At 45.6% G+C, this 12924-nt stretch overlaps 2 long non-coding RNA genes across 2 annotated transcripts; both read left to right on the top strand.

The window, feature by feature from the left end:
• Positions 1–2326: 2326 nt before the first annotated feature.
• LOC307198550 lies at positions 2327–3439 on the top strand. Its single transcript, XR_013831643.1, has 3 exons — positions 2327–2615; positions 2781–2944; positions 3161–3439. It is a non-coding gene; the product is annotated as an uncharacterized lncRNA (long non-coding RNA).
• A 3433-nt stretch (positions 3440–6872) lies between these two features.
• Positions 6873–8275, top strand: LOC307174757. The gene is made up of 3 exons (XR_013824161.1): positions 6873–7216; positions 7354–7512; positions 8076–8275. It is a non-coding gene; the product is annotated as an uncharacterized lncRNA (long non-coding RNA).
• Positions 8276–12924: the final 4649 nt, after the last annotated feature.

Genomic DNA, 12924 nt, shown 5'->3' with positions numbered 1-12924 from the left:
TGATAAGTTTAATTGCTTTGTCACAGCTCTTCCTTTTAAATTTATTTAATTTATTTAAAAACTTAGGGCTTCCCTGGTGGCGCAGTGGTTGAGAGTCTGCCTGCCGATGCAGGGGACACGGGTTCGTGCCCTGGTCCGGGAGGATTCCACATGCCGCGGAGCAGCTGGGCCCGTGAGCCATGGCCACTGGGCCTGCGCGTCTAAAGCCTGTGCTCCGCAACAGGAGGGGCCACAACAGTGAAAGGCCCCCGTACCGCAAAAAAATAAAAATAAAATAAATAAAAATAAAACTTATTGAAGTATAGATGATTTACAATGTTGTGTTAATTTCTGCTATACAACAAAGTGACTCAGTTATACTCAGCTATATATATTCTTTTTCATATTCTTTTCCATTATGATTTATCACAGGATATTGAATATAGTTCCCTGTGCTATACACTAGGACCTTGTTGTTTATCCATCCTATTTATAATAGTTTGCATCTGCTAATGCCAAACTCCCAATTCATTCCACACCCACTGCCCTCCCCCTTGGCAACCACAAGTCTGTTCTCTATGTCTGTGAGTCTGTTTCTGTTTCATAGATATGTTAATTAGTGTCATATTTTAGATTCCACATACAAGTGATAGCATACGGTATTTGTCTTTCTCTTTCTGACTTAGCTCACTTAGTATGATAATCTCCATCCATGTTGCTGCAAATTTCATTCTTTTTTATGGCTGAGTAATATTCCATTGTACATATATATACCACATCTTCTTTTATCCATTCACCTGTCAATGGACATTTAGGTTGTTTCTATTGCCTTGGCTATTGTAAATAGTGCTGCTATGAACATAGGGGTTCACGTATCTTTGAATTATCGTTTCGTCTGGGTACCTGCCAGGAGTGGGATTGCTGGATCATATGGCAACTCCATTTATGGTTTTTTGAGGAACTTCCATACTGTTTTCCATGGTGGCTGCACCAATTTACATTCCCACCAACAGTGTAAGAGGGTTCCCTCTTCTCCACACCCTCTCCAACATTTATTATTTGTAGAATTTTTAATCTTGGCCATTCTGACTGGTGTGAGGTGGTACTTCACTGTAGTTTTGATTAGCAAAATTGAAATATATTTGACATATAACACTGTGTAAATTTAAGGTGTGCCACATGTTAATTTGTTACACATATATTGAAATATGATTGCCATTGTAGTGAAAATTAGCACCTCCATCATATTACATAATTATTTTTTTAGTGGATGGAATAATTACATTCTAGTCTCTTAGCAAGTTTGATGATTATAATACAATATTTTTGTATATATTCACTCTACTGTGCATTAGATCTTTAGGACTAATTTACTACTCTTTACAAGTTTTTACCCTTAAATAACATCTCTCTTATCCCCCCTGTACCTTAGTAACCACCAATTTGCTCTGTTTATATGAGTTTGGCTTTTTTAGATTCCATATATAAGTGATATCATACAATACTCATCTTTCCCTGTCTGACTTTTCTCACTTAGCATAATGTGTTCAGGGTCTATCCATGTTGCTGTAAATGGCAGGCTTTCCTTCTTTTTCATGGCTGAATAATATGCCATTGTATACCTGTACTTACATATACCACACCTTCTTTATCCATTCATCTGTTATGGGCACTCAGGTTGTTTCCATTCCTTGGCTATTGTGACAAATGCTGCTATAAAAGTGGGAGTTTATATAGTATTTGTCTTTCTCTGACTTATTTCACCTAGCATGGTGTCCTCAAGATTCATCCATGTTGTCACAAATGGCAAGACTTCATATATATAACATTTATATATATGAATAATAAAAATGAACTATTGAAAAATCTGGAATTTAACGTAAAGAACTAAAAAAGGACAGAGTAAAACAAAGGACAACTAAAGAAAAATAATGATAAAGATAAAATCATAAAATTTCTAAAGTCAAGAATAGGAAAACAGTAAATCTAATTAATAAATCAAAATCCTATTTAAAAAAATTACAAAATAGTGAAACCATGAGCTACTTAACCTAGATTTAAAAAGGAAGAAAATATAAAATGAAAGGAAGCAGAAATAAATATAATTAAGTATAATGGTGGAAAGCACCACGGTATGAGAAAAAAAATGATCCTGAGACTACTTTGCAGACTGGCTTCTTTTCTCACCCTTTTGGCTGCTCTCCTGGTCCCATGGTCCTGAGGACGAGGAGTCTGCGAGAGGGATGAGGCAGCTGGGCGACACCCACGTGCTTGCTGTTTGGGTGAGTTTCTATCTTTCCTGAAATAAATTTGAGCTGTTATTTTCACGGCTCATGGTGAACAATGTTTCAGTTTTACTAATTGGGGCTGCAAACAAAGTTCATGATATTTAGAATACAGACCCTTTCAGTAGCTGCTCTGCCAAACCAATCAGACAGAATTTTTCTAAACTTGAACTACATCTCAGAGAGGATAGGCCAGGCAGAACTGGAAGACAGCAGTGAAGAGGCACAGAGGAAAAGCACAGTATCTTGGTAATACCTTCCCTGTGTGACCGTGAATGGACAAGTGCCACCACTGTGGCCTGAGAAGGGTGTGGTGATGCTCAGGAAAGAGGGTTTGGGTCACACCACCAGGTAAGCCACGGAGAGTCGCGTTGATGGTAGCTGAGGTCAAGGAGACTAGAATGGGGTGACGAGAAGAGGGGTGATGATGACCAGCAGTTGCAGCCCTGACACCAATCGCAGGGGCTGGGGCTGTAGTTTGCCCCACTGATCTTCATCCTCTATGGTTTCCTGCAGGAAGAAAGCCCACCAGAGCTGTTCCCAAACGCGTACGAAGATGTGAATCCCCGCAGCAGAAGGAGATGTGCAGCTCAGACCCCCTTCAGGAAGCACCTCGCCACCCAGCTTCGAGGAGCGTGTTAGCTGATCACGGACAGCAAGTGCTTCTCAGCCACAACCTGGTAATTGGGCTGAGGTCACACGATACCCAGGGGACCCCTGGCCAGGGACAGAGTAAGGCTGTGGTTCAAGGGTCTCTCTTTTCTGCCTAAGGGAGGACCTTTCTAATGGAAAATCCTTGCTCCAAAGCTTCCCCAATGGGCTGGCAGGGATGAGGTCAGGTCAGCACAGTGATGTTCCTGGTACCTAGTCCTGCTTCCACTCCTTCCCTTTCACAGGTGTTACTTTGCCATGACACTTGTGCTCCCAGCTCTGTCTCAGCTCCTGCTCCCCTGAGAATGCAATCTGCAAAACGTGGCTCATGGAATTATCAGGATTCAGGCTCAGGGCATTGTGAGAATGAGTGTCGAGGCAGCGTGATCACAGCCAACAACAGCTCAACAACTGTGTGATGTGGACACCTCTGCTGTGGTCCTGGACACTCACCGCAGCCACCAATGCCCCTGGTTGGGTGCTGCTGTGGATGACAATACTGCCTTGCCCTGGGAAAGGCTGCCCCTCGGTCCTCGCTGCTTTGGGTCACTCACTGGAGATCTAAGTGTCAGGTGGGAGCATCACATTTGCCAAGCATCTTAGCGCAGCCCGAGGTATCAGAGTGAAGGAAAGTGACCCTTTGCAATGGGAAGCCAGGATGTCCATCAAGAGTCAAATATGAACTCAAAAGGGAGGTACCAAAATGTAGTGGGCAGTCAACAAACGTCAAATACCCTCCATGAAACTCCAGAGGCTTTTCACATTGGCAGCTACAAGGAGAACAGCACAAATGTTGCCACCTCTGAAACAGAAGGCCACACTCCCTAGTCACCATGGAAATGTCCCTGGGAAAGTGCCTTCTCTTATCGGACCAGACAGCAAGACACCTCTTCTATCAGTTTCTCTATGAGCAGTAATTTCTTTCACAAGGTCACTTTTAATGGACCTGAATCATTTTTCTGCCCCTATTTTAATCCCAGGTTATCTTCCCAGCTTTTCCACACTAGATGGTACTTGGTCTTCCCTAGTCTGCAGCTGAGTGTTTTCAGATACTAAGGCACTAATTCTTCAATAATACTTGTCCCAGAGTTGTTTCCTCCTGAATCACGCTAGAGCACCCCACCGCTGCCTCCGGTCAGAATGATGTCACATCTTGTCCAGTCAACATTGCCAAAGCCTTGGACATCCTTGGCGCTTCTCTCCCTGGAAGTAAGATGCTGCAGCCATTGGCTGCCAGGAGAAATCCTCGCTTCTTCCTTTCTCTGTGTCTGCTTCTAACAATCACTAGTCCTCACATCCATGATGGCGTTTGTGCTTGGGTTCTTAAAACAAGCACTCCTGCATATGTGGTGGCTGAAAAGAAGGAAGAGGGAACAGGCATCTGGACTTTCCAGCTTCCACGGGGAATGTGGCCTCAGCCCCCCACTCCCAAGACTGACCTGGTCCGATACTCCCTCATTATAGGAAGGGTGTGTGTATGCTTAGAAGTCAAGACATGAAAGTTGTCTAAAGCATTCTCATTCCCACTGTGAGCATGGGAGCCGCTGCTCTGCAGCCTCCTCTTCGTTCTGTGCTCTGGTCCCAGCTTCTGGCCTGTAGTTTAACCAGCTGTTAAAAGGAAAGGGGATTGGATGGAACAGGAGGTCTCCAACATTCTCTAAACCACCTACTGCCTCATCACACTCTGCACGTCATGGTGAGGAAAGAACAGGGATCACGGGAAAGGTGAGAACTTCTGGGGCTGCATGATATTAGTGAAATCATCAAGAAATGCTCGCTGAAGTTCCCAGAACGGGCAGTGCAGCCAGAAAACTCGTGGTTAATTGGGAACAGCTCAACTGCTTCAAATCTGACTTAAAGGTAAACTAGTTAGCCTGTAGTTGAGTTTTTTGCTCTCATGGAGCGGCAGCTTCCTCCTAATTGCTTACCACCAAAATCTCCACTGTTTTTTAAATTTTTTTAATAAATTCATTTATTTTATTTGTTTATTTTTGGCTGTGTTGGGTCTTCGTTGCTGCATGCGGGCTTTCTCTAGTTACGGGCGGGGGCTACATTTCGTTGCGGTGTGTGAACTTCGAATTGCGGTGGCTTCTCTTGTTGCGGAGCACGGGCTCTAGGCCCGTGGGCTTCAATAGTTGTGGCGCATGGGCTCAGTAGTTGTGGCTCGCGGGCTCTAGAGCACAGGCTCAGTAGTTGTGGCCACTGGCTTAGTTGCTCCATGGCATGTTGATCTTCCTGGACCAGGGCTCAAACCCATGTTCCCTGCATTGGCAGGCGGACTCTTAACCACTGTGCCACCAGGGAAGCCCCTCTCCATTGTTTTTAAGAGTACCTTCCAGCTTGAACTTTCCCACACTCTGTTCCCCAAAAAGTGGATTCCTTTGGGGAGAGCTTTAGAGCTTTCTGTTGTTGAAGACTGCCTCTTAACCTGGGCAAAATCTCTGAGCTATGTCTATGGAGCTGTGATAGAGATAGTGGTTCACTTCTCTGGAGGTGACACCCCTGTTTTACAGACAGGGTTCTGTGCATGGGCGGTAGCCTCTGGTCTTAGAGACATTCATTTCCTGGCATGAAAACTCCACCCGACGAATGAGCCATTCCAAGGGCTGCTGTGGCCTCAGCATTCTTGACCTTCAGTCTGTGGGGTAGAGCCTCAACCCTACAAGTGGGGTTGGGGTGGAAGAATGGAGCCCCCTATCTCTTGGCCACACTCAGCTGGAATTTAGGTCCTGAAACGTAGAGCTGGGGGCCGGGGGAGTTTGAGATATATTGGCAGCTTATATCTCCTGGGGAGACATAATCCTTGATAAGGACGTGGGAGAATGAAATCTTGCATTTGTGACAACATGGATGGAACTAGAGTGTATTACGCTAAGTGAAATAAATCAGACGGAGAATGACAAATACCATATGATTTCACTAATATGTGCGCTCTAAATAATAAAACAAATGAACAAAAAACAAAACAAGAACAAACACATAGATGGAGAGAACAGATCAGTGGTTACCAGAGGGGAAGCTGGTTGCGGGGAGGGTGAAATGGGTGAAGGGGATCAATTGTATAGTGATAAATGGTAACTAGACTTATGCTGGTGATCCCTTTGTGGTGTATACAAATATCAAATTATAATTTATATAATGCCCAAAAGTTTGCTATATAACAAATTTACCTCAATAAAAAAAGAACTTTCATTTGGAGCTCAACTCTAAAGTTTTTAAAAGGGCATGTGCAGTGCTGTGGAAAACCAATTGAATGAGATCTGTTGTTCTTATTGTAAAATGCCTAAAATTGCAGCAAATATCTCTAATAAAATCTTCTTTAAAGAAGGAAAGAAAGAGAGAGCGAGAGAGAGAGAAAGGCAGGTGAGAAGTTGGCGGACAGAGTTGCTATGCTAGGGAGTCATCTTTTTCCTCAGCATCTCTCTGCCTCCCCCCGGGTACCAGCTCCCCTATGTACAGCCATAGATCTGTTTCTCACCATGGCTTAAGATAGATACTCTCTTTGCCACCAAGCAAGTGGGAACAACACACACTTTTACAGGAGTGCAGAAAGAGTTAGAAGGGTTATTTGGCTTGGGGTTCACATTCCGAAATGACCTCCAGTTAGACTTTTGACCTTAGTAACAAAGTTTATACAAAGTAATGGAGACATAAAGGCAGGCATTAAAGTAGAAAACATTCATTAGACCACTTAAACTTACGCAGTGCCCAATGCACGATATTCTCCATATTATTTTGCTAATAGCTTACTATCTGGCCTTGTCTTTGTACCTGGGTGGGCTCCAAAAGTTAATTTGTTCAAAGTAAACTCTTCAAATGTACGCATTTCTGAAATCTGTTGGGAGGGTTGGGGTTAAATTGTCCTCGATACAAAGTGAGAAGGGGGGAGTTTGTCAGACCTGATAAATACTCTGGCAAAGACAATTCCCTCCCATTGCTTCCGAATCCACTGCATAAAGCAAGAATTAGTAAGGGCCAGGCCAGCCCTGCCACTCCCTGAAGAAGAGTGAGGACTTGTGGGCTTTCAGAAGTTACACCCCAGAAGTTATTACAGTGCCTTTTTCAGGGGTGAGAGAGCTGATATCTCCTGGTCAAATTCAGGCGCTTTTGACCCTGGGCCCTAGGAACTACAGCTCCCCCTGCTGGCGGTTGCCTGCCAGCGTCGATATCAACCGAGATCTAGTAGCCTCCACGTTCACCCACACGCTTTTCTCGCATCATGAAGCTGAGCGGCCTCCCGGCGCCCACTGTGGTCTTCCTCTTGCTCTTTCTCCACATGGCACAGCCTGGATTCCGCAAGGGTGCGTGGTGGGCGTGGAGGTCCTAGGTGTGGTTGGGCGGGGGGAGGGGGGACGCTTCCTCCTCGGAGGAATCCATGAGACAAGCTGGCGCTGATGCCCTGGTATTCCCACCTCACCCCGTGGCGTTTTTCCCCCAGCTATCAGGAAACCTGGCTATTGCCCAGATTTTTTTCTTTCCTGCCCTTTCGTCTTCTTACCTCTGTGCCGGCGGGATAGAGGTTGCAGTGGGTCCAAGAGGTGTTGTGCGTACAACGGCAGTCGTCAGTGTACGGAGCCACGGCCGACTTTGGACTGAGGTGAGAAGCCCCATCTACCCCGCTTCACTTTGCCCCTGAAACGTTCCAGAAGAACCAGGTGTCCCAGAGGGAGTGGAGGACTCTCGGTGCCCTTAGAAATCATTGAGATAAGAGCTTTTAAATTGAGATGGCCCTGAACCTCGCCTCAAGGACAGTAAAGAAAGAGGCCCAGCAGACCTCCTTCCTCAGAAAATACAATTTTTTTCGTGTTATGGGCCTCATTCTTCTGTGAATTGATGAGGAAGTTTGGATAAGATAAGCGGCTCAACCGTTAGTGAATTTTTATCATGACTGTTTTCCATGGCCGTTGTTTTTTCTAACGGCTCGTAATAAGGAAGCACTTTCCTCTTCACATTTAAACGGTCAGGTAAGGGATTCTGAGATTATAATTCTTTAGCATGGCTCACCTAGAATTCCTGAACCCTGATTCCTCGGAAGCACATCTTAGCACCCTTGGGAGGAGAGTACCTAGCAAGATTCAGACCACAGTGGTCTTGGGACTCAATCCGTGTTCCCCCCACGGTTTGCATCTTTCTGTATCTGCTTCTCTCTCCTCTCCTCAGGTAGAAACCCCTCCTTCACCAGGCTTGAGAAAGTGCTGGGGAGCCCAGTCTCAGACGTGGATAACTGAGCTCCAGTGCTTCCCTGCTTACCTCATTCCCAAGACTTCCTTTTATCAAGAGTTAAATGCTTCTTCATATGAAAATGACACAAAGAAATAAAGTGTTATGTATTTAAAACTACGTGAAAATCTATGACTCCTGAGTCTGTCTCCTCTCCCCCGCCCCCTTTCTCTGTCTTCGGCCTTTGGTGGGGGACACTTTAGGGTTTGTAAAAAAGAATGGAGGGCTACTGTTTCACATTTAGTCTTGACCAGTTCCTGCGCTTCTGTTTTTCTGATAGGTTTTTTTTTTTTTAAGATGTTGGGGGTAGGAGTTTATTAATTAATTTATTTATTTTTGCTGTGTTGGGTCTTCGTTTCTGTGCGAGGGCTTTCTCTAGTTGTGGCAAGCGGGGGCCACTCTTCATCGCGGTGCGGGGGCCTCTCACTATCGCGGCCTCTCCTGTTGCGGAGCACAGGCTCCAGACGCGCAGGCTCAGTAGTTGTGGCTCACGGGCCCAGTTGCTCCGCGGCATGCGGGATCTTCCCAGACCAGGGCTCGAACCCGTGTCCCCTGCATTAGCAAGCAGATTCTCAACCACTGCGCCACTAGGGAAGCCCTCTGATAGGTTTTTAATGTCTCCTGACACTCAGATTCTCTGTTCATTAAATTCCAAGGGCATTTTTGAGTCATGGTTTCTGTGTTTGGATGCTATGAAAGACGTACAGTCTTATCCTGAGGCTGAAGGGCAAGTCTCTTTGCTCCATTGTCTCTGGTTCAGCTGCTGTTGGCCTTTCCACTTGTGGGAGTAGTATGATCGAGGACTAGGTTTGGGACTTTGGGGTTGGAAATGGAGCAGGACATGGCCTTAGTTCTAGGCTACTTTAGGGTCTAAAATTTAGGCCATTATAAATCAGGAAAAGGAAGTCCCGTCTGAGGCCCTGCTTAGCAACCTTGAACTTAGTTTGGGGTTTAAGATCCTTTACCTAATAATGAAGTGTTATCTAGTCATGCGTTTCCTCACTTTCTGCTGTGTGATTCTGTCTTGATTCGGAATCACACAGGAATTTCAGGTCTTGGAGAGTGGTGTTCAAAAAAATGTATTTTTCTTCGACACGTGCATCTTACATTTTTGAAGAACTGCTGATTTCCTAGAATGTTTTAAGTTGACATATATTTTTCATCAGGCAAGTGATAAAATTTTTGGTGTATGATGAATATTGTCATTTAAATAGAATGGGAAAGATAAATAAATTAATTAAATGGGGACCTCACTCTTTTTAATGGTTTCTAATGGACTCCAATTACCCTCTTCATTTGATAGTAATATCTGTAAAAACAAAAACAAAAACATGTTCTTTCTTTTCCTAATCTTCTTCTGCCTCTCTGCTTCCTTTCCTTTCATTGCCTGAACAATTCAAACCAAAACAAATAGGTGAGTGGGTGAGCTTGGGTCCTCTGGAAGGCAGATGTCAGAATAAGATTAGATCACCAAGAGTGTATCGGGGAAAAGGCCTGTGAGAGGTAAATGGGTGACAAGGAGATGAGGATGGCCATCAGACCAGATGCAGGGCTGACTCCTAGTGACGGAGGAGGGAAGGACGGAGGGTTTAGGAGGGAGAGTCTCAGAATATAGTGCAATATTAAGAAAGTGTTGGCCTGGCTGAAAGAGAGTGCTGGAACTAAAGTCACCTACCAGGAGTCCCATGTCTCTCGGAAAGGGCAGAGAAGGAGGGGCGTCTGGCTAGCTTGGGGGTGAGCTCCTCTTTCTTTCCACGGGTGGGGCTCAATCCAGTCCTTCCATTGGGCATCCCAGGAGAGAAGACCCTGACAAATAGGGACCAAGTTCTCTGTGAGGACTTCATCTGGGAGTGTGTCTGGACCACCTGAAATGACCCTTTGGCTACACAGCTCTGTCTGCCACATTCTTTGTGTGTGTGTGTCTCTCCACCTCCTTGTCTCTCTCTTATACTTCATCTCCCTCTCATTCTCCACATCTCCTTTGTTCTCTTGCTCTTCATCTCATTTACCCTCTGTATCTGTCTGCCTTTCTTTTTTTTTTTTTTTTTTTTTTTTTTTGCGTTACACGGGCCTCTCACTGTTGTGGCCTCTCCCGTTGCGGAGCACAGGCTCCGGACGCGCAGGCTCAGCGGCCATGGCTCACGGGCTCAGCTGCTCCACGGCATGAGGGATCTTCCCAGACCGCGGAACGAACCCGTGTCCCCTGCGTCCGCAGGAGGACTCTCAACCACTGCGCCACCAGGGAAGCCCAGTCTGCCTTTCTTTTCATTTCTGGTTCATTACTATCTTGCTGTCTCTCTCTCTTTCTCTGTCTGCCTGTCCTTCTCTCTCTCTCGATGTTTGTCAAATGTTGTTATGTGTATGTTTTATTTTCTCCTCTTTCTGTCATACTTTGTTCCGTGTGTCTGTATCTTTCTCTGGGCCAGGAACACCTGAATGGGGATGCCGCACATCCCCTCATGAGCCAGTGATGTCTCATGGCCCCTTGTCAGGCTGTCCTTAGCACCCACCCCTTGCCCACCTCATGGTCATGACTGCTCCCCTACAGCCTTCCTTTGGTTTCTGGGGACTCCTTTCATCCTCCTGGGAAGATGGTGTCTTGGGCCCTTGTCAAATCCACCTCCTTCCTTGTCTGTGTTGTTTCTCTTGAGGAAGAGAAAGCTGAAACCTGCCCTGCACCCGCCATAACACCCTACTGGGGCCAAAGTCTGTCAGCCCCCGCTGTGCCAGGAGGACCCGCAGTGTTCGGAGAAGAAATGCCGCCCTCGCAGGCTGCATGAAGGGCAGGAATCCTACAGATGTTCTAAACCTGTGAGAGGGTTTTATCTGCAAGGAAGGCGCAGAGACTGAGATGCAGGGCCTCTAGAGGGTCTTGGGATGCTGCTGGGGACTCCCTCTCGGTCTGGCTGGGGACAAGGGCTAGCCGGCTCTTTGCCACTGCCAACTTTGTAAATCTTATTGGTCGCTTGATCAGATAGTGGAACCAACCGTCAGCCAGACTGGAGATGAGCCACCAGTCAGTCCAGCAGGGGGCGCACTGGATTAAAGGAATGGGGCCTGCCTTCATGAGATGCTTAGGCCTCAGTTTGGGGGCCGGGGGCGGCTGGCTTCCGTGGAGCAGGGTAAGGCTGTGCAGGCTCTGGTTCTGGACAGCAGGAGGGTCTCAAGCTCTGGACCTGCTCTCTGAAGGTGAGATGAAGCCTGGGAAGTGTTCAGTGGTGAAAGGCACTTGGAAGATGCCCAACCCTCCAAACTCGCAAAAATGATGCTCGGCGTTGCCACAGCCCGCAGTGCTACAAGGGCAAGTATAGGAAGTGGTGTATTGTCCCTAAGGAAGTAAGAAGACGGCCAGGCTCAGATCTCAGACCCACCTGCCATCACTCTCCCTCAATGTGGCCTAAGTCCCCTGGAGCTCTGCCCTCTGTGGCAGGGGGGCTGCCTCAGCAGAACCTCTGCCCTTCAACACCATCTCCCGCTGTCTTCTGGGTACAAAACCTCAAAGGACCACATTGGCAGTGCTTCTATGCCTGACCTCTCACCTAGGCTCCAGGAGGGAGAGGGCCTGGAGAAGCTTAGAGAAGCAGCCCTGGCTCAGGGCTCATGAGACCTCGGTCTGAATGTCAGCTTTGCCTCTGACTGACATATTGCCTCGGGAGGGTGACCGTACCTCTCTGACACAGTTGGATGAAAGCCGAGAAATGGACCCTCACATATATGATCCATTAATGTTTGATAGGGGAGCCAAGAATGCTCAGTGGGGAGAGGATAGTCTTTTCAATAAATGGCGCTGGGAAAACTGGATATCCACACGCAAAAGAAAGAAATTGAAACGCTATCTACACCACTCACAGAAATTAGTTTGAAATGGAGTTAGGGCTTACACTTAAGACCTGAAATCATTAAGCTACTCGGAAAAAACATAGAGAAAACGCTCCTTGACATCAGTCTTGGCAATGATTTTTTGGATACAACACCGAAATCAGAGCAACCAAAGCAAAAATCAATAAGTGGGACTACATCAAACTAAAAAGCTGCACAGCAAAATCGACAATCGACAAAATGAAAAGGTAACTTACGGGATGAAAGAAAATATTTTCACATCGTATATCTGATACGGGAGCTAATATCCAAAATCTATAAAGAATTCATATAATCAATAGCAAAAATAAAACCAAACCATCCAATTAAAAAATGGGCAGAAGACTTGAATAGTCTTTTTTCCAAAGAAGATATACAAATGGCAAGTACATGGAAAGGAACCCAACATCACTAATCATCATGGAAATGCAAACCAAAGCCACAATGAGATATTGCCTCACATCTGTTACAATGGCCACCATAAAAAGACAAGAAATAACAAGTATTGTTGAGAAAAGGGAACCCTCATGCACTGTTGGCAGCAATGTAAATTGGTGCAGTCACTATGAAAAACAATACGGAGGTTCTTCAAAAAATTAAAAACAGAACTACCATATGATCCAGCAATCTCACTTCTGGGTATATATCCAAAGGAGATAAAATCACTATCTAGAAAACATATCTGTACTCCCATGCTCATTGCAGCAACATTCACAGTAGCCAAGACACGAAAACAACCTAAATACTCACTGACAGATGAATGGATGAAGAAGTGGTACACATACGTCATGGAATATTGTCCAGCCAAAAAAAAGAAAGAAGGAAATTTTGCCATGTGTAACAACATGGATGGACCTAGAGGGCGTTATGCTAAGTAAAATAAGTCAGACAAAGAAAGACAAATATCTCACTTAAACGTGGGATCTAAAAA

The sequence above is a fragment of the Stenella coeruleoalba genome, assembly GCF_951394435.1.
Source record: "Stenella coeruleoalba genome assembly, chromosome: 15".
Taxonomy (NCBI): domain Eukaryota; kingdom Metazoa; phylum Chordata; class Mammalia; order Artiodactyla; family Delphinidae; genus Stenella; species Stenella coeruleoalba.
Note: the sequence above shows the minus strand (reverse complement) of the source record. Positions and strands in the feature narration are given on the sequence as shown.